Genomic DNA, 23,440 nt, shown 5'->3' with positions numbered 1-23,440 from the left:
CCTCACGAAGCCGAAAAAAGCCCTCCATCTCTGCATCCATTTTTGTCCATTCTCCTTAACCACCGTCCATGTCTGCCTCCGTCGATCGCACCTATGCCACTGTATCCCCAACCACCGTTTGGTACATAATGACTAACATAAGAGGTAAATCTAAGGTTTCTTTCCTCGCTTCAAAAAAGCGGAAGACATCGGGAGTGACCTCATCCTAGGCCCCTCTTCTAGTCGTGAGACATCTATGTCTCCAATTATTATCAGGTCCACATGAAGACCAATATTAGCAATTAAAGGAACAACCTTTTGGTTTGGGTTGTTGCATAGACTAGGAGGCATTACAAGCGATCCACTTAACTGATAGAGTGTGAGCACTGATTGATACAGCTCTATGGGACTGAATTTTCACCATCACCCAGCCTACCTATTTAGAACTCACATTAGAGTTTTGTTCGAATTTCTCTCTACAACATGTTATGTCGCAGTGAGATGAGTCACGCATTGTTTCCTTCAGACTAGGTAGTATGACACGTTACCTGAGCATCCCGGGTTTCGGAGCCGTCCTTGGACTCTATTCCGAGGAGTTCATGAGTATCGAGGAGTTTTAAACATTATCTCAGGACATCCATCAGTCAACCACTCTTTATTGAACTGATATTGCTGCGATTGCATCACTGTATAATCCAAGCCATTCCAATGCGACTTATTTACCTCTGACTCTGCGTTACATTCATGCCATTCTGGCGCACACACTTATCAGTCGAAGGGAGAGTATGGGGGTTGTTGGCACGTATGACGCTTATTTCCTTTGGAGTATGGCAATGCAACACCCCATCAATGTTGCCTATTTTGTGGCCTTCACTTGTTGCCACCATTCCAATTGAAGTAGGAAGGGTCCTATCTATTTGGGGCCTTATGTCACTCGATTTGGCAAGACATTTTGTACTGCTTGAAATTTTGGAGCAGACATCCTAATTTACTTTGGTTAGACAGATGATCCCGCAGGGATTATCCATTATGAGTCATATGAGGATGATTGAGTGCTTACACGGAGCAGGTCCCCGTTGATACACGCTATCTCATTCGTAGCCTCGGGATGAGTATAAAGAGCTTATAGATGATGATCTTGCTCAACACGAGAATCTGGTTCACTCCCTTCCTTTTTGAGTCACCCTACTGCCGTGCATTTTGCTTCCCGCAACGATATTTCTGAGCAGTTTGACCGTTTTGAGCAGCGATACTTTGATTAGATTGAACTTTTTGAGCAGCAACAGTCAGAGTGGATCAATCACATCGAGGCATATCTGTAGCGGATATACCAACATTTACATATATCTCCTTCTGATCATGCACCTCGTGAACACGACACCTCGCATGACGCCTATCACTGACCTGATTTAGTTTTCTGCTTTATTTTTTATTTTCAGTTCTACTTTTATTTTTATTGCTAGTTGTTTTTATTTATGAGACTTTATTTTATTTTATTTTTATTTTGAACTTTATCTTTTCTAGTTATATCGGTTTATAAGTCGTCAGCTTGCGGTCTCTTTCAATTTAGTCCCTTATTCATTATTATTTTCAGGTTTATTGGAAATTGGGTGTTACAAAACCACCAGGTTCTACTTGGAGTTTCTTCTTCCCTTTAATCTTTATTTTGTTCTAAGTTGAAAGACATGATTGTAATTTACTCTATTGATTTTGATTTAATAATGATGACTTAGTTTTGTTTATGCTAGAATGATGGCAAATTCTTGACTTATGTTGTTCATAATATGTTTACAATGTTCTATGCCTTAATTGTTTATTCATTCAAATAAAATCATAGACATATTGCTCATGCATGATAAATGTTTGACTGCATTTGAACTAGTTATTTAATCAGAACCGGATGGTAATGAGTGGACACAACATTTGAATAGTGCATGTTTGATCTTTTAATGATAAATTACGTCCTAACCATTTGGGGTTAAAAACACCCACCCACCCATCACATTAATCCTAACCCCATCCTCTACACACCATCTTCGACCATCCCATCACACCATGTGGGGTTAAAAACACCCACCCATCCCTACACACCATATAGCGTCGATGCGACACATTACTGATAATATGTAGTCAAGCTGCCAGAATATAGGCGAAATGTCGCCATACAAACCACTTCCACCACATATACAAAACCCACCCCAGTCACAAATACGGAAATAACTGATACAGTAATATCATGCATAACATTCTCATAAACAGATATCATATATATACTTAATCAGAACAAATATGCTCATAAATATCCTATATAAGGCAGACTATTAGAATATTAGATTACATAGTTTAGGGTTTGGTGAGCCCTTACCGACCCTATAGTAGGCCGATAGTTGATTGGAACGAACCGTGCGACCCTTGGGAAAATTTCAAAATTATGGCCCTACATGCCCATGTGGCTAGCCAGTGCGGGCTCACACGCACGTGTGACCCACATACCTAGATTGGCCTTGGCCGTGTGGCCCATACGACCTGGCCCAAAACACACACGCCCAACTTGGCCTAGCCCGTGTGGGCCACACGGCCACAGCCACACCACCACACGGTCGTGTCTTGCGCACGGTCATGCCCTCATCAATCACACAGCCAGGCACACGCCCGTGTTGCGTCAACAGTAAGGTTTTTTTACTTTCATTGAAGCTTGATTTTTTGTGTTTTAGGAACACACCTAGTTCGGTTTTGATGCAAAAACACCTCCGAGCCACACAACACCTAAAATTGACCAATAAATCACCGAATTAGTCGCTTAAATAGATACCAAACCGAACTACATTGAAATAGACAACTCGTTTAATCCAAAAAAACCCTTACCTTCAAACAATTAACAGTGATTTCACACAATTAAAGCACCGAATGGAAGCCCCCAGCCCTTTGATCTTCTCCTAAACACCAAACGAACCCCATTAACCAACGATTCACTAATCAAAAAAATAATCGCACTTACCACACTTACCAGAAATGCACAATGAACACCAAAAAATTGAGATACGAAAATACGGCAGTAGAGAGAAAAACAAAAAAAAATAGAATCGCCAAAAAGGGAAAGGAAGGAGAAAGTGGCAGAGAACAGAAAGAAAAATTAATGTCAGATTCTTTTGGGAATTTTTAGAAGAGAGAGGAAATTTTGAAAAAAAATAAAATTAAAAATAAAATAAAATATGTTATCAAATCCCAACTCCCCTACTAACCACTCAACCTCAACTACCTCAGAATCCCAGAACCACCAAAACTCTACCATGTAACCGAGTAAAAAAATATAACATCCACGCTCCTGCAATGATTCAAACAAAGGAATTCTAACACAGTAACTCCCTTACCACTCGAACCAGCAGGCTTATTCTGATACGAATTAATAGATAATTTTATATAAGCCCACACAACAAAGGTAAAGTTTGGATTCTAAAATAACAAAATTTTCCGAAGAGTGAGACTTGAATCCAAGACCTCATACACACACCCAAAACAATTAAGCATAGAAGCAGATACATATTTGTGTTAGAATTTACAGAAACAGAAATAAATTAAGCGGGGTGTTACAACTCTACCCCCTAAAAGAAATTTTGACCTAAAAATTTACCTGATCCGAACAGATGAGGATATTGCTAATGCATCGAGTCCTCAGGTTCCCACGTTGCTTCCTCCGTACCATGATTCCGCCACAAAACCTTTACTAACGGAATGGGCTTCCTCCTTAGAACCTTAACATCTCGATCCAAAATCTGAACCGACTCCTCCTTAAAAGTCAAATCTGGTCTAACCTCGATCTCCTCAATAGAGACAACGTGAGATAGATCAGACCGATATCGCCTTAACATCGAGACGTGGAACATATCATGGTGTAACTCTGGAGGTAGCTCCAAATGATAAGTGACTGATCCCACATGTTTTAGAGTTCGATACGACCCAATGAACCTAGGGCTCAACTTGCCCTTATGACTGAATCTCAGAACTTTCTTCCACGGAGAAACCCTAAGAAACACGAAATCACCCACAGAGTACTCAATATCTCTTCTCTTCAGATCTGCATAAGACTTCTGTCTATCAGAAGCTGGCTTTAAACAATCCCAAATTAGTCTAACTTTATCTTCAGTCTCGAAAATCAAATCAGGTCCCAAAATTCGACGCTCACCCAACTCAGTCCAACATAGTAGAGTACGACACTTACGACCATACAAAGCCTTGTAAGGTGCCATCTGGATACTAGACTGGAAACTGTTATTGTAGGCAAACTCAACTGCGGCAGAAAGTCCTCCCAAATACCTCGGAAATCTATCACACAACTCGAAGCATATCCTCTCGTATTTGAATCACCCTCTCAGATTAACCATCGTTCTGAGGATGGAACGCGGTACTGAAGTCCAATTTCGAACCCAGGGCCTCGTGTAATTACTTCCAGAACCAAGAAGTGAAGTGAGGATCTCTATCAGAAATTATCGAAACAGGAACCCCATGTAGTCTTACAATTTCGAAGATATAGAGCTTCACTAACTTTTGTAGAGAGTAGTCCATCCGAACTGAAATAAAATGAGCAGACTGGGCCAATCGATCCATGATGACCCACTAATAAAGTCCATCGCCACTTGTTCCCATTTCCATAAGGGAATCTTAACGGGATGGAACAGACTCGAAGGCAATTGGTGCTCAGCCTTAACTTCCTGGCATGTCAAACAATGAGCAACAAAATCTGTAACCTTACGCTTCAAACCCGACCACCAGTACAGCTCACAGAGATCCAGATACATCTTATTACCACCGGGATGTATAGCATAAGGACTACTATGCGCCTCCATCAGAATCGACCGCGTTAGATCAGAATCATTTGGCATACAAATCTGACCTCGAAAACACAGAACTCCATCTTTATTTAGCCTAAAATCAAAAGTACTACCACTTTCAATCTGACAAAACCATAAACCCAGAGACTCGTCCCCTTATTTTTTATCCTCAATCTAATTAATCCAAGTCAACTTCACTTGCAAATCGACTAACAAACCTCCATCATCAAACAGACTAAGACGACCAAACATCGCCCTCAAGTCAGTCATCGCTTTACGACTAAGAGCATCGGTCACCATATTGGCCTTACCAGAATGATACTCTATCGAGCAATTATAATCTTTGAGTAGCTCAATCCAACGATGCTGTCTAAGATTCAACTCCTTCTGAGTAAATAGATACTTGAGGCTCTTTTGATCAGTGTAGATGATACACATCTCACCATACAGATAGTGCCTCCAAATCTTTAACGTAAAAATCACAGTAGCCAATTCGAGACCATGCATCGGATAATTCCTTTCGAGTCTCTTAAGTTGACAAGAAGCATAAGCCATAAACTTACCATCTTGCATCAATACACATCCTAAACTGACATACGATGCATCGCTGTATACCATAATTTCTTTACTAGATTCAGGCTGTATTAAAACAGGAGCCTAAGTCAAAACAGACTTGAGCTTCTCGAAACTCGATTACTGCGCATCAGTCCAGACAAAAGGAACTCCCTTGCACAGAAGCTTATTCAAAGGAGTTGCAATCAAAAAGAACTCCTCGAAAAACTGCTGATAATAACTTGCAAGAACAAGGAAACTGCGGATTTCAAATACATTCTTAGGCTCAAGCACAGCCTCAATCTTTCTCGGATCAACTCGAATCCACTCCGTAGAAACCACGTGACCCAGAAAAATTACCTCGCGCAACCAGAACTCACACTTGCTCAACTTAGCACAGAGTTGTTTCTCTCGGAGTATCTGAAGCACTACTCTAAGATTTTCATCATGCTTATCCTCAGTCTTAGAGTAAACCAGAATATCGTCAATGAAGACTACGACAAACTGTTCCAGATATGGCTGAAAGACTCGATTAATCAAATCCATGAATGCAACCGGAGCATTTGTAAGACCAAAACGCATAACTAGGAACTCGTAATGTCTATAATGAGTCCCAAATGCAGTCTTATGAACATCAACTTCCTTCACTCAAAGCTGATGATACCCAGATCGGAGATCTATTTTAGAACATTGAAGCTCCTTACAACTGATCAAACAAATTGTCCATCCTCGGAAGTGGATACTTATTCTTCATAGTTAGTTTATTCAACTACCGATAATCGATGCACATCCTCATGGTTCTGTCCTTTTTTTACAAATAGAATCGGTGGCCCCCCACGGAGACACACTAGGATGAATGAAACCACAATTCAGATGCTCTTGAAGTTGAGCCTTAAGCTCTGTAAGCTCCTTCGGTGCCATACGGTATGGAGCAATGGACACCGGAGCTGTACCTGGTAAAAGCTCAATGCCAAAATCAACTTCTCAATTTAGAGGTAAACCCGATAACTCCTCAGGAAAGACATCTGAAAAATACCTCACTATTCTTATATCCCTGACTGAAAAGTCCTCAGAAAATGAAACACTGACAAAAGCCATATACGCCTCACACCCTTTTCGAACCAATTTCTCAGCCACAAGAGCGGAGATCATATTAGACAGATAATCCTGACGCTCACCGATCACAACCATCTCCTTATCATCTTCAGTCCTCAGAACAACCCTCTTAGTTACGCAATCCAAGCTAACTCAATGCTCAACTAACTAGTCTATACCCAAATTTAAGTCGAACTCCCCAAACAATAACTCCATCAGATTTGCCAGAAATACAGCCCCTTGCACTATTAACAGAACATTCCTATAAAGTCTATTAACCCGAATAGACAGCCCCAACAAACTCAACACAGTAATTCCACTAGAAGTGCTCTCAACAGAAATCCCTAGGTTTTCAGAAACAGTACTAGTTACATAGGAATGTGTAGAACCTATGTTTATTAGAGTAGTATAAGGTAGATCAAAAATAAAGAATGTACCAGTGATAACATCAAGAGCATCTCTATCCTCTTGGCGTCGAGCAACATAAACCAGTGTAGGCTGCCTCGCCTTAGTCTGATTAGCATATTTTCCCTGTGCTCTCTATCCTTGGCCCATACGATTACCACCCCTAGCTAGTCCACGGCCCCTGCTGAATTGCCCTCTGAGGTTGTACAGAACCTTGTCCTGAAGCTTGCATCTGATCAACCCGCTGTGGACACTCTCTAATACGATGCTCCAAGGATCCACACCTCAAACAAGCCCTAACCTCTTCCAACACTCACCCGGATGGAGCCTACCACAGTTATAACATGGCTGAATCCTAGTAGGAGCAACAGGAGCCCCCACTCTAACAGGCTCAACAGGTCTAGCCTAGTTTTTAGGCATCTGAACGGAACTAGAAGGCTCCGAATCCCTCTTATTCTTGCCTTTCTCTCGGTCCCTATTTTAGTGATTCACGCGCTTAACCTCTTCGACGATCTTCACCTTATCTACTAAAACCGTGAACTCGCGCTCCCTCTGTGGAGCAATCAGTACCCTTAAATTATCCCTCAAGCTATCCTCAAAACAGACGTATTTCTCATACCCAGACGCTACCATGCCTCGAGTGTAATGACTCAACGTCAGAAACTAGGCCACTGATCTCTCACATTGCGTGAAATTCATGAACTCACGCCTACAAGCATCCACATAACTCACCCCCACAGACTTCCTCTAAAAAGCAGTGTTAAGGAAGTCCCAATTCAAACGATCTGGCTGAGTACCCTCCTCAATCGATAACCACCATTGATATGCCTCGTTGCGAAGCAAAGAGACTACACCCTTAAGTTTCTGCTCAAGAGTACAGTCTATGTCATTCATGTTCCTTTTACTGGCCTCTAACCAATACTTTGCCACAGTAGGGGAGACTCTAGTGACACCCCTAAACAGCCCAGCACCATTAGACCGGAGTTGTTCAATTATCAACCCCCGGTCCCTAGATCTAGAATGGGGTCTAGCAACCCTTTCCAATACCCTCAACATGGCTTGGGACAATGCTTCGTCCCCAGTCGAGTGGCTTTGAGACCCAGTCTCAGTAGTAGGTGAAACCGGTGTCTCACTCGTGCCTAGGTTTGGCATACTGCCCAAAGAGGAAGACTCAGCCTGAGCCCCTCTGCGGCCCCTACTGCCCTTGCGAATACTATGACTGCGACTTCCATAAGTGCTCATCGTATATTTCAAATTTTATTTGCATTATAAAATTTTATGTATCAGTTCCAGTATTTATTAGCAAATACTTTATGGGTATATCATCAAAAGTTCAGAAATATTTTCAAAGTTTTCAGTCTTTAACTAACTCATTACAGTTTCAAAAAGTACTAACTACAGTGTTTTTAGAGTATTCTATCTGAGTTCAAAAATACTTATAGGATCGACGCCGGAGACTCAGTGTACCACATACTTTCTTAAGATTATCTAAATTTTTTGAAAATCAGTTCTTTTTGAAACACAATTTTGGAACCCAAAATTCACAGCCCGAGTTTTGCAACCTGGCTCTGATACTACTAAATGTAACACCTCAAACCCAGCCTAGATGTTACGGTCGAATCTGTAAATTTCACGAAGAAAGGTTTTAAAAATATAGTTGTTACGATAAATCCTTCCGGCTTTATAACTCATATTCACTTATATCTACTGTCAAAAGCGTTATTTAACTATTTTATTTGCCAAAACGTGATTTACAGTGAAAGTTCTAGAAATCATTTTTTTTTATTTTGAAAATCCTATTCGTAATTTGTAAAACCTTTATTTTAGTAAAAACCATGATTTTAGGTATTCGTCGCAAATAAAATGTTTAAACAAAAATCCAAATCCCCAAAATTAACCAAATAGTCCAGATAGTCCAGTTATTTACAAAACTCCAAAAATAATTCTTAAAAATAAAAATAAAAACCATAAACTTAAACAATTAAGAACTCGTGGTCACTGTTAGGCTCTGTCACACTAATTCGCCTAAGTCTGTGGATTACATGAACAGAACATACAACAGATGTGATTTTTCGTAAACTCAGAGTGTAACCTAATAGAATTAGACATGCAATACATACAGAAATCTTATATACAGTTAGATACAGATTCAGACACTTGTCCTTTCCAAATACGAATAACAGAATCAGATAAGTAGTAGAGATATGCAGAATCCTACCCCCATCCTCTACACACTATCTCTGACCATCCCATCACACCATATGGGGTTAAAAACACCCGCCTATCCCTACACACCATGTAGTGTTGATGCGACACATTACATATAATATGCAGTCAAGCTGCCAGAATATAGGCGAAGTGTCGCCATACAAAGCACTTCCTCCACATATACAAATACGAAAATAATAGATATAGTAATATCATGCATAACATGGTCATGAACAGATATCATATATATACTTAATCAGAACAGATATACTCATCAATATCCTATATAAGGCGAACTATTAGAATATCAGATCACATAGTTTAGGGTTTGGTTAGCCTTTACCGACCATATAGTAGGCTTAAATCGATTGGAATGAACCGTACGACCCTATGTAAAATTTTAGAATTATGGGCCCACAAGCCCGTGTGGCTTGCCCATGTGGCCCATACAACCTACCCTAAAACCCACATGCCAGTTGGCATGCCCGTGTGGGCACACACACCCAACTTGGCCTATCCCGTGTGGCCCACACGACCATACCCACACCACCATACGATCGTGTCTTACACACGGCCATGCCCTCATCAATCACACGGCTATGTCTCGCACACGACCAACTACACGACCAGGCACATGCCCATGTAGCGTCGATAGTAAGGTTTTTCTACTTTCGTTGAAGCTTAATTTTCTACGTTTTGGGAACACACCTGGTTCGATTTTGATGCAAAAACACCTCCGAGCCACACAACACCTAAAACTGACCAATAAATCACTGAATTAGTCAGTTAAATTGATACCAAACCGAACTACATCAAAATAGAAAACCTCTTAAATCCACTAAAACCCTTTCCTTCAAACGGGTAATGGTGATTTCATACAATTAAAGCGCCGAATGGAAGCCCCCAGCCCATTGATCTTCTTCTAAACACCAAACAAACCCAATTAACCAACAATTCACTAACTAAAACAATAACCGCACTTACCACACTTACCAGAAACGCACAATGAACACTAAAAATTTGAGATACGAAAATACGACAGCAGATAGAAAAACAACAAAAAAATAGAATTGCTGGAAAGGAAAAGGAAGGAGAAAGTGGCAGAGAACAGAAAGAAAAATTAACGTTAGAGAGGAAATTTTTTTAAAAATAAAATAAAATAAAATATGTTATCAAATCCCAACTCCCTCACAAACCACTCAACCTCAACTACCTCAGAATCCCAAAACTACCGAAATTCTACCATGGAACCGTGTAAAAAAATATAACATCCACGCTCGTGGAGGGATTTGAACACAGGACCTCTAACACACTAACTCCTTGACCACTCAAACCAGCAGACTCATTCTGATATGAATTAACAAGCAATTTTATATAAGCCCACTCAACAAAGGTAAAGTTTGGATTCTAAAATAACAAAATTTTCCAAAGAGTGAAACTTAAACCTAAGACCTCATACATACACCTAGAAAACTTAACCTTTGAAGCAGACACATATTTGTGTCAGAATTTACAAAAACAAAAAAAATTAAGCGAGGCATTACAATTAAAGCTGGTGATGTTCCAAATGCTTCAAATAGTGGACCAATTTAGTGGGATGCCTACTAAAGATCCACATTTGCACATCCATTTATTCATAGAAGTAAGTGACTCAATAAACTAGTCGAAGTGACTAAAAACACACTAAGATTAAGACTTTTCCCATACTCGTTCAGAGATAAAGCATGAGCATGGCTGAATTCTCTACCACCTGATTTCATATCCACATGAAAAGAATTGGCTGAGCAATTCTTGATGAAATACTTCTCAGCTAGCAAGAATGCTATGTTTCAAGATTAGATCACTACGTTCCAGCAACTCGATGATGAATCCCCGTATGAGGTTTGGAAGCGGTTTAAAGAATTATTATGGAAGTTTCCTCATTATGGTATTTCACACTGTATCCAATTAGAGACTTTCTACAATGGTCTCAATGCGCATGCAAGGATTATGGTAGATGCTTCTAGAAATTGAGCTATTCATTTGAAGTCCTAAAATGGAGCCTACGAATTTATTGAAATAATTCCTAACAACAACTATCAGTGGTTGACTAATCAAATAGCCATAAGAAGAAGATTGGCAAGAATACATGAAGTTGATGCAGTTACATCCTTATTAGTTCAGGTATCTTTTATGTCCTCCATGCTTAGGAACTTTACTACTAACGATTTCAATGCTAACATGATAGAACAATAGCCAAGCTAGTTTTAGAACATCTCCTGTGTGCACTATGGAGATGACCACATGTTTGAAAATTTCCCATTAAACCCAAGTATATTTACTACATGGGTAACCAGAATAGAAGTGGGCCAAGTCTATAATCAAACTTCTATAATCCTCATGGAAAAATCATCTAAATTTCCTATGGAGTAATAAAAGAGTTGGACCTAGCAACTCCTGTATTCCATTCAGACCAAATCAAACGTCAAGGTTTCCTTAACAAGTTCAAAAACCCCTACCCATTGAACCATCAAGTAACCTTAAAAATTTGCTGAAGGGGTACATGGTAAAGAATGATGCCCTGATCCACAACCAAGCAACAATATTGAAGAATTTTGGGAATCAGATAGGACAATTAGCCAATGAACTACGAAATAAACCTCAAAGTGTTTTGCCAATCGACACTGAAAATTTAAGAAGTTCAAGTAAGGAGATTGTGAAGCTATCACCTTGAGGAATTGAACGATGTTAGAGCCCAAAATTGTCGAGGTTGAAGACGAGCCTATTGTAGTAAAAAACAAAGAGGAAGTTCAACCGAGTGTTGAAACTCTCACTTTACAGAAATCAAATTCTTTGATCCCTGATAAGGTAAACCTGTAATCAGTTAGTTCTGATGTCACACTCCAAAATTAGGCCTAGTAGTTTTGGGGGTAATTTAGGGATTTTAGCTCAAATATGTTCAGAGAATCAAAGCATGGTAAACCAGAAATGTCTTCATCTATGGATTTAGAAAATTAAATTAATTTTTGAAAATGATGTACAAAAAACCTTTAATTTTGAATAAGGACTATTTTGAAAATAGGGTTAAATTTAGGAGTACTAAAAGAGTAAATTTATCAAAGTTTGAAAATTAACCTATTTCTTCCCCCCACATACAACAAAACTCACGAGAACATATTTCCCTTACCCTTGTTGCCGTCCCCTTACTTTTCTAAACACCATTCATCCAATTTGGTTTTTCAAACTACAATTCTCTTGATTTCCATCACCTTCCAAGTGTTAAATCTTCCCAAAATTTCAAGAAAAACACCAAAAACACTATTAATTTTGCCATCTCTCAAACTTGTGGGTTTTCTTGGATTTGCACCAAACGTTCGTGTTTCTCTCATCAAAGGTAATGATTCATTTTTCCATTATTTTTTATGACATCTAGCCTTTTAAATTGAGTTTCTATCTATTGAATCGAAAGTTTTGAATAAAAGCCAAAAATTGGGTTGTTAATGGTGGAATTTGATATTTTGAATGAAAATGATGTTTCAAAGTGTTTTTCAAATTTTTTTAAAGTGATTAGAAGGTTTCTAAACTTTCCTTAAAGTTTCATTAAAGAATTGTATGGTTTTATTGAATTTTCGTGAAAATTGCCACTGTATGTCAAAATTTTGGAACAACGAATTTGTGTAGTTTTGAGTAGTTTGAAGGTTGGGAATTGTGCTTAGGTGTATAATTAGGTGATTGGAATCAAATTTATGTGATGGGAACAAGTAGGTGTTGAGATTTTTGTGTTTCGACTAAGCTAGTCGAAATATCAATTTTATGAGGAACTAGCTTAGGCTTGTGTTTCTGGTTGATTTAGGTGGGTCTATGGCTAAATGTTAATTGTGTTAATTGTGTGATTTACTTTGGTGAATCTTTAGATTCGTTAGGAACTTCTTCGAGTAAAGAAAAAGGTGACGAAAAGCTTGTTTAAGCTTTCGGCGTCTAGGAGAAAGTGTGAATGGTGAGTGTTTAGAATCGCTGCTTGTAGACGCGATTCATAGCGTTAATTGGGAGCTTAGAAGTAGCCTAAATCCCTATTATAAGTTCTGAGTGTAAGCTATTTTATGCCCCTTGCTTAATTTATGGAATATGTGATTGTGTGTTTTGGAATTGAGAATTAAGATATGATTAAGTGACATGTGAAATATGCTAGTGATGGTTATTTTTAATGTGTTAATTGAGGGTATGTTGTACATATCAATTAACAGTGGTAATATTGTGCTTATAATGTGAACATGCAGTGAAAAAATATAGAAAACGGTAAGTAAAACGTGTGTTTAATTATGGATATTTTGGCCTTGTGATATTTGAGACCACTGGATATAGTTGGCATGCCATAGGATTGTGAGTACTCACCCATGTGTTGTGTTTTTGAGTCATTAAGGCCCAAGAAAAATTTGGAGAGGTAAGGGAATGTGAGCTCGACTCCATTCACCATGATATGTTAGTGCGTTGGAGAGTGTTAGCTAATGCTACACTTTTGGGACATGTTCAACTCATTGAGTCATTGGTGTGTTGGAGATCCATGTATTCGATGTGTGGTGATAAAGCTCATTTTTATGTTTCATAGCTCAAGTGCCAAATTATCGTTAAATGTGATTTTATAAAATGTGATATTACGATATGTGATGTATGCATAAACATGTGAATAATACGCTAAATGAGTTAATAAATATTGCATGAATATGTTAGCATGTCAGCATAGTAAGTTGTGTATGTAATTGTGCTTTGGTCATTTTCATTTAACGTGTGAATGCATGTCTATTTGGTGGTTATTTTGATAATTCACTGAGCTTTTTTAAGCTGACCCACTCTTTTAAACCTTTACAGATAGTTAGCGTTACGGTGTGAGCGGTGCAGAAATTCCAAAGGAGTGATCCAATTTAGATTTAGTGCTTGGGTAGGTGATTTTATAGCTATTATTTGAACTATGGGAATAAGGCAATGTGGTAGATTTACTGGTTGACTATTGCCATGATGTTTTAGATGATCGCTTGATTTTATTACTCATAGAAAGAAGTCCAATTTAAAAAGTTCTTGGATGTACTCAAGCAACTTCATATCAATATCCTGTTGGTGGAAGCTTTGGAGAAAATGTTGAACTATGTCAAATTCAGGAAGGATATCCTTTCTAAGAAGAAAATATTCAGAGAATTTGAAACAATGGCAATAACAAAGGAGTGTAGTGCATTTTTACAAAATAAACTTCCCCCAAAAATGAAAGATCCAAGAAGCTTTACCATTCCTTGTAATGTTGGAGATTTATTATGGTATGGCTATGTGTAACTTGAGAGCGAGCATCAATTGATGCATATTTTTGTATTCAGACGATTGGGAATTGGTGAAGTTAGGCCAACTACAGTTACACTTCATCTGGAAGGAAAAATCAAAGATGTTTGGTACGTGTTAATAAATTTATATTTCCTGCTGATTTTATTATTTTAGATTTTAAAGCAGATAAAGAGGTACCAATCATATTGGAAAGGTTATTCTTAGCAACCGGCAGGACATTAATCGATGTGTAGAAAGGCGTACTCACTATGAGAGTTCAAGAAAATTAGGTAACTTTTAATGTATTTAAAGTAATGAGTTTCCTAATACAATCGAAGAATGTTCTGTAGTTTCTGATGAAGAATCATTAGTCTCTATAGAATGGGAACTAATTCTTTATATGACCCATTAGTGTGTGTTTCTAATGTCTGATCTACCTAGTGACAATGAAAAAGAAGAACATTTGGATTTGTTGGAAGCCAACTCAAAGGAATTTATCCCACGACCCCAATTCGAATCACTGGAATTGGTACCTTGTGAACATGATCAACAAAAAGCGTCAATTGAAGAGCCATCCAAACTGGAATTAAGCATACTTTCATCCCATCTAAAATATGTTTTTTTGGGTAACTCTTCTACTTTGTTTGTCATTATTTCAGTAAAGTTAACTGAAAGTCAAGAGGAAAAGTTGATAGATGTTCTGAAAATGTTCAAAAAAGTAATTGGTTGGACTATAGCTGATGTGACAGCCCTAAAATGACCCTAGTCGGAAAGCGGTTTCGGGACCGCTAAACCGAGTCACCAAATTATTTGAATATGATATTTATTGTCTAAAATATGTGAATATGAATGTGTGAAAGTTTTGAGCTTCGATTTAGTCGATTGCATGTGAATTTAGTAATAGGACTTATGTGTGACACTTTTGAAATGTGATAGGTTAATCCATAGGATCTATTAGTGCATGTAATCAAAAGGGTGGACTTGCATGTCAATTTCCCCCATTTAATTACTAGTGGCCAGCCATGACAAAGGGTGATGGGCAAAACATGTCATAAAACATGTTGTGCTAATGGTTTATGGGAGAAAGGATAAAATAATAATGGGAAGGTAAATGATGACAAAAAAAATTGTGTGTGGTTGCCCCCCCCTTCCATTGCCGTGAATTGAAGGAAGAAAACAAAAGAAAAAAAATGTTCATCTTCTTCTCCTACCTCTCTCAAGCCGAAACTAACCAAGAAATGGAAGAAAGCACACCTAAGGCATTCGGCCATCTTGTGTGGGGGGAATTAAGGTATGATATCATGTGATTCTTTTGGAATTTTTGTGAAGTTGAGTTTGTTTTGGTGCTCATAACATGACCCATGTGTTAATTTTTGAGTTTGTGTTGCAAGAAACATTTGGTTATGTCCTTATATGTCAAATTGATGATAAATTTTTTATATTTGGTGAATGAATATGGGTTTCGGTCATGGTAGATAACAAAGAATGTGGTTGTTGTTCTTGTTAATTTGGATGAATTTTCGGTGGATAGGTGCTTGAATCAAACAAATGATCATGTGTGTACACTAGGTGCTAGTTTAGAAGAATCGGTCACTATATTGGAGGCCATTGCCGAATATGAGTTTAGTTATTGAGTTGATGGAATAAAAGAATGCTTAAAGATGTGTCACAACAAATTATATGTTAAGCTAAGGTTGTTAAATTATCAATCTTTCTTCCTAGCCGAATATGTGTTTATAAAGTTGAGTTGTTAAATAGATTTTGAAGTTAGCCCATGCATTTATTTTTGAATTTAAGAAGAATGATACATTCAACTATGCTTTGATGTGCTTGGATTGTTGTTCATTGAGTAAATGATTGAGGAATGGTTAGAAGAATTTGAATGCTAAACTAGTTGATTTGTTTGATGATATATATATGTATTCGGCAATGGGATAAAATGTGTATTAAGGTAAGTTTCGTGGTGATTATGCTTGTGATGTTGGGTTAATATTCGGCATTGAGTAATGTGGGGTAAGGTGATTAATTGGCTATGAAATTAGCTAAATTGAATAGGTATGTTTAATAATATGCTTAGTATAATGTATGATCTTATAACTCAGTTTGGTATTGAGATAAAGGTTAGATGTATGATTGGATTTTGGTATGTGTTAAATTGGTCAATCAAAGATTAAATGATATGTGATTGCCAAATGTGATTGTTAAGTGAATAATATTAGTTAAGTACTTAAGCAAATCTATTGTTTTACTTAAGCTTAAGAGCAAAGAGGATCAAAGTCGGATAGGGGAAAAGAGAAAGTAAACGAATAGCCGTGGACATCTAATCGTCGACCACTTCCGAGGTAAGTTTTAAGTGATTAAACGTTGAGTAAATTCAATCATAATAGGACATAATGAGTTGATTTAATAAGATATGATGTGGCCATGATATGTCTTAAACTCAAATGGTAAGTTCATATGTGTTTGGACTTGGAAAGTTAAGAGCAAATTGTAATAATTTGCTTTGGACAGCAGCAGTAATGTGATTTTAGAAAATCACTATAAATTGTTGGTGTGGAGTTATAGGCTGAATAAAATATGTAATCAAGGCTTAATTAGTCTAGTTTCTTATAAAAGAGACCTTGTGAGTAAAAAAATTTCCTATAAAGAGATATTTAAAGTTGTGTGAGACGGTGTCAGAATGACTCCGAAATCCCCTGTTCTGTATTTAGAAAATCATTATAAATTGTACAAAATGGTTATAAGATAAAATTTATATGCTTAGACTCCTTAATGAGTCTAGTTTCAAATGAAATCAAATACAACACATTTTGAATTCTGTAAAATGAGAAATTTGATTCGTAGTGAAGAGTGGTCAGATTAGTCAAACAGTGAAACAGGGGAAACTTTAAGAAAAATCTGGTATTGATTGGCCAAACCTAAAATTCTGAAAATTTTATGGATGGAAGATATACGAGTCTATATTCAGGGAAAATTAACGGCAAGTGATTTGGAGTTTTGTATCTCCAGTTATAAATAATTTAGTGACTACTGCTCAGGAAAACAGCTCGTAGTGAATATGTGATTTTGTTGTAAACATGGATAAAACTTGTTTTAGTTACTCATAAGCTATTGATTAAACCCATACGTGAATTCTAAATCGTGATATTGTAAAACGATACATGAGTGTTAGATGGATCTTTGATATTAAAATTTGTGAAATTGTAAGTTTATGAGTATTCGAATATGAAATGATAGTATGGCGTGAAATTGAATTATTCATTGGGAAATGATTAATGTAGATTCGGCCAAGACAAAGTGTATACATGATAGTATATGTGATATGTGAAGTATATTTGGATAATTGTGATGTGAATGTATATATATGTGATAAGGCCTAATGGCCGGTGTGATGAATGTGAAAGTGTATATATGTGATAAGGCCGAATGGCCGATGTGATGAATGTGAAAGTGTATATATATGTGATAAGGCCTAATGGCCGATGTGATGAATGTGAAAGTGTATATATATGTGATAAGGCCTAATGGCCGATGTGATGAATGTGAAAGTGTATATATATGTGATAAGGCCTAATGGCCGATGTGATGAATGTGAAAGTGTATGTGAAAGTGTATATATGTGATGAGGCCTAATGGCCGATGTGATGAATGTGAAAGTGTATATATGTGACAGAGCCGAGTGGCCAACGTGATGGATGTGAAAGTGTATAAATGTGATAAGTCTCGAAGGGCAATTGTGTCAGTACTATATCCGGGTTAAAACCCCGCAGGCTTTATGCGAGAGTATTATCCTGATTAATGTCCGTAGGCTTCGTGCTCGTACTATATCCGAGCTTTAAAGACCCGACGGCTAAATGCTAGGATTCAAGTAAGACTTTGATATTGAGTATCTGCATTAAGTTACCATCAAATAAGTATTATGTATTCAAGATGTTCAGGTACGTATTACTTACTCATCGGTGGAGTGATTTCGAGGTGAATTATCAGTATCAAAGATGTAGGTAAATGTGATTAATATTATAACTCCAAATGTGAGAATGTGCTTTGGAAATATTTGACCATCTAGGTCATTATTATTCGAAAGTATATATGTGGCAGCCAAGTGTTGCGTTTAATGATATTATAGATCGAGATGAAGCTCTAGATTAACTTCATCGAACAGTTGAAATGAATGACCAATAATAGTGATTGAGAACACTTTGTCTTGCTTAAAACTTACTAAGCATTAAATGCTTACTCCGTTCTTTGAATCTCTGTTTTATAGATTTTGGTTCGTCAGCTATTGGACTCGGGATTATTGAAGTCGAAGTCGCCCACACTATCAAAGCCCTTTTGGTACACTTTTGGTTGAACTCTAAAAATGGCATGTATAGGACTACCCTTTTGTAGTGGGTCATGGACCCTTTGGATTTGTATAATTTTTGATAGCCATGCGAAAATGGCTTATATATGTTTGAGCATAATGTTATAATCATTTGGTATGGATATGGTTATTGAGAGGTGTGGATATGCTTAACAAGGATTGGCCATGGGAATGGTTAATCACTAGCATAATTTGTGCTATTTATGCTAAAAGGGCTAGTTGAATCATGGAAACTATTAATAGGTAAAGTCTACCTTAAAGGCAGATGCTGACAGCAGCAGTGATGTAGATTTGGAAAATCACTAAAAATAGTAGGAATAGAATTAAATAGTGAATAAATTATTAAAATGAACCTTGATGAATCCACTTTCATATGGAAGAAACAAAACGGTCATATGAGTGGTATGTTAAGAGATAATTAGGTTTTTGTGAGACAGGGCCAGAACAGTTTCTGGATTCCCTGTTCCGACTTTGGAAATTCATTATAAATTAACCAGAGATAATTAGGAGTCATGCAATATATGTATAGATTCCTTTTTGAGTCTAGTTTCTATAGAAACAAACGGCATCAGCATTGAAGCTCTGTATAGGGAGATATCCAAATCGTAATGCATGAAGGTCAGTGTAGTCGCACCCTGTAATAGGGGAGACTTTAACTAATAAACTGTACTAATTGGCCCGACCAAAAATTCTAGAAAAAATATGTAGATGGAAATATGAGTCTAGTTTCAGGGAAAAATTACAAAACTGATTTTCGAGTTTTAGAACTCAAGATATGATTTTTAAGGTGACAGTGACACTGTTAGCCAACTGCCTGGAAATTTTTAAATTGGACTGCAAAGAAGTGATTTAAGTCTACAAACCCCTCGTGTCCGACTCTGGCGACGGACTCGGGTACGGGGTGTTACAGCTGACATCCAAGAAATTAGCATGTCCTTGTGCATGCGTAAGATTTTACTCGAGGATGGGAAAAACATCAATCGATGGGAAACTGAGGCTAAATTTGATCATAAAGGATGTAGATGAAAAAGAAATCATAAAGTGGTTAGATGCCAAGATCATTTATCCCATTTTTATTAGCTCGTGGGTAAGACCAGTCCATTGCATATCGAAAAAAGGAGGAATCATGATTGTGGAGAGCGGGAATAACTAGTTAATTTGAATAAGGATAGTCACAGGTTGGTGAATCAATGTGGACTATAGAAAGTTGAACAAAACAACCCGGAAGAACCATTTTTTGCTACTATTCATGGACCAAATGCTAGATAGACTTGTGGGAAAGGACTGTTGCTACTTCTTAGATGGGTACTCGGGGTACCATCAGATAGCTGTAACCTTGAAGGACTAGAAAAAAACAACTTTTACTTGCCCGCACAATACATTTGTTTTTAGGTGAATGCCTTTTGGTTTATGCAATGTGTCAACAACCTTTCAAAAGTGCATAATGGAGCTTTTTACTGACATGGTTGAATGTTTTTTGGAAGTATTCATAGACCAGATTTTCGTCTTTAGAGATTCATATGATGACTGTTTATAGAATTTAGCTAAGGTACTAAAGCGGTGTGAAGAGACGAACCTTGTCCTTAATTGGGAGAAGTGTCATTTCATGGTTAATGAGGGGATAGTTTTGGGTCACTGAATATCAAGGCGAGGAATCAAAGTCGATAGAGAAAACAATTGACATAATAGAGAAGTTGCCACCCCCAGTGTTTGTAAAAGGCGTTAAAAGTTTATTGGGGCATGTCGGGTTCTATCGGAGGTTTACCAAAGACTTTTCAAAGATTTCCAAGCCACTATGTACTTTTTTAGAGAAGGAAATGACCTTTAAATTCGATGAAGTGTGCTTGAAAGCTTTGATAAGATGAAAAAATGGTTAATTTCTACACCCATTATTGCTACAACAGATTGGCATTCATCTTTTGAACTGATGTGTGACGTGAGCGACTTTGCAGTTGGAGCCGTAATGGGTCAGCGAAGGAATAAAGTTTTTCATCCAATTTACTACAAAAGTAGAGCTTTGATAGGAACCCAGTTAAACAATACGGTAACTGAGAAAGAATTACTTGCGATTGTTTTTTTTTACAAGTTTCGATATTATCTTGTAGGTACAAAAGTGACCATTTATACGAATAATTCAGCAATCAAATATTTACTTGCCAAGAAAGATGCTAAGTCGAGATTGATTCGATGAGTGCTTTTACTCTAAGAATTTAATCTTGAAGACCAAGATAGGAAGGGGTAGAAAACCAAGTGGCAGATCATCTGTCTAGTTTGGAGCAACTAGGGGAAACTCACTCCCCTGTTCCTATTAATGAGCATTTTCCAGACGAGCACATTTTTTAGGTAAGTCATGTTTATAATATTCCTTGGTTTGCTGATTTTGCTAACAATTTGGATAGTGGAATAATGCCTACTAAAATTTCGTATCAACAAAGGAAAAAATTCCTTCATTATACAAGGTATTATTTTTGGGAGGAGCCATTTTTGTTTAAGTTGTAACACCCCAACTCACTCGTTCGCCGAATTTGAGTATGGAGCATCACAAATGAACCTAAACTTAATTTTGCTAACTTAACTGCTATAAAGTAGACTAATAATAAAACCAATCTAATAATGAAATTTAAAATAAAAATTCCTACAACTAAGGCTCTAATCCACTGAATACTTAATCTTTCACATTCCTAGTTCAATTCAAATTGTTTGTTTACAATACAATTCTTAAAATATTGCGAAGGACTGTTTGACCTAAAAATCCAAATTTTAGGAAGGTTATTTGGCTTCGTTGTTTTTATCCTAAGGCTAAGCCTCCAATGGTACCCCCTTCCTATGTGCATGACCCTATATGCCTATTATCCCCGAACTTGCCATTCCATCTTGGTTGGTCCCTCCTCTAAGTCCATGATCAACTTCACAAATCCTGTGAACATCAGAAAAATGCTTGTAAGTTCAAAGGAAATTAGTGAGCTCCTTCGCTGCGTCTTGTTCGAACCCTATCACACGAGGTAAACAATGTAAAGCTAGAGTTAGGAAGTTTTAATTAAAGTAGGATTTCGACCTTAAGCAACTAGAAGAGCCTATTAGGGACCTATTTTAAAATTAGGGGTAAAACGGAGGGATTGACATGCCCAATTATTCAAATTTGGAGAAAATAAAGGCGGTTTCGTGATACCGAACCTCAGTGCTGTGACACTTAACTTTGAAGCTCTCAGGAATTTTGAAATTAAGGCAGTGTTGCGACACCACATCCCCATGTTGCAACATCGCACTTCGAACCTAAAATCTTTTCAAATTTTGAACCTAAAATAATTTTAAATTTTGGGCTCCTGTCGCGACACCATGCTTTAGTGTTGTGACATGAAACTTCAAACCAAAACTTGGAGCAATTAAAGTACAATGTTGTGACACCAACACCCAGTGTCACGACATGGACTTCGAGTCTGCAGTTTTAGACCCGAAATTTTGCGTGAGCTGGTTGATTAGTATATATACTAAATAGATTTAAAACCTTAATTTTCACTTTTAATCACTCTCTAAACATCCCTTAAATACTCCCAATGGTAGTCGTACCCCTCTCTTGTAACACCCTATACCCGGTCCAATCACCGTCCTGTGCTATAAGATATTACAGTAATAAAGCTTTAACATAATTCATAAATTAAATCAAACATAATCAAAATAATTCATCGCTAATAATTTCCATGCTTTTCAAAAAATTTGAAACCTAAATTGAGCTAGCAGAACATTTAAAACAAATCGGGATCAAATTTGGATTAAATTGAAAATTCTACAAAATATTAACTGAAAGTGAAAACAAGGGTCACACAACTGTGTGAAAATGGCCAGTCTGTGTGGCCACAAACACGACCATGTGGCTACCCCACATGCCCGTGTGGCAACCCCCTTATGCCCGTGTGCTCAAACCGTGTAACTAATTGTTCCCGTGTTTTTTAGGGTCACACTACCGTGTCCCTAGGCCATGTAACTTACTGTGCTCGTGTGAACCACCCTGCAATGAAAGATAACAAGACACACAACCGTGTGTGACACACGGTCATGTAACAACCTGTGTCCTAGGCTGTGTGTACCTAAAAATGACTTAAAAATCAAGGCAACTTTCACATAATACTTGGGTAACAAACTAAAACTAAAACCAAACATTTTTATACCTTCAAATGCATTCAAACAAGTTCAAAACATAAAAAATATCCAACCTAAGTGCCAAACCAATGTGCCCTTAATGACAACATAATTCAATTGCCAAACCAAGCATTTACATTTCATACCAAATTCGTTTGCATACAAAGTTCTCAGATCCATTCATTTCATCCATTTAGATATCATGAACCAACAACATTAACAACAAAGCTTTACATCATATGCCAACCAAAGTACCATTACAAAAATGACTATTAACATACATTACCTAAAGGACACCTTCATCAAAACATATATCAACTTTACACCTAAAGACATTTACAACCAAAATACCAAGACATTCAAAACCTTAACATAACAACATCCTATATGCATGCCATTTATAACCCTGCCAAAATTAACAAATAACTACCGATTAAGATGCTAGATAGTGTGATCTTAAAAACTTCCAGTCAATAGAAAAAGTCTAACAACCTACAAGGAAATACGACAAAAAAAAGTAAGCTTTCATATATCTTAGTAAGTTCATAAAGCAACCATCACAAACCTTTTTCTTAATTATAAATAT

The 23,440-nt window shown here is 37.3% G+C and overlaps 1 non-coding gene across 1 annotated transcript; it reads right to left on the bottom strand.

Moving 5' to 3' along the window:
* Positions 1–10,892: 10,892 nt before the first annotated feature.
* Positions 10,893–10,999, bottom strand: LOC121220605 (small nucleolar RNA R71). The gene has a single exon (XR_005917825.1). It is a non-coding gene; the product is annotated as a small nucleolar RNA R71 (small nucleolar RNA).
* Between the last annotated feature and the right edge of the window lie 12,441 nt (positions 11,000–23,440).

The sequence above is a fragment of the Gossypium hirsutum genome, chromosome D08, assembly GCF_007990345.1.
Source record: "Gossypium hirsutum isolate 1008001.06 chromosome D08, Gossypium_hirsutum_v2.1, whole genome shotgun sequence".
Classification (NCBI taxonomy): Eukaryota; Viridiplantae; Streptophyta; class Magnoliopsida; order Malvales; family Malvaceae; genus Gossypium; species Gossypium hirsutum.
The sequence above is the reverse complement of the archived record's forward strand: the minus strand, read 5'-3'. Positions and strand labels throughout refer to the sequence as shown.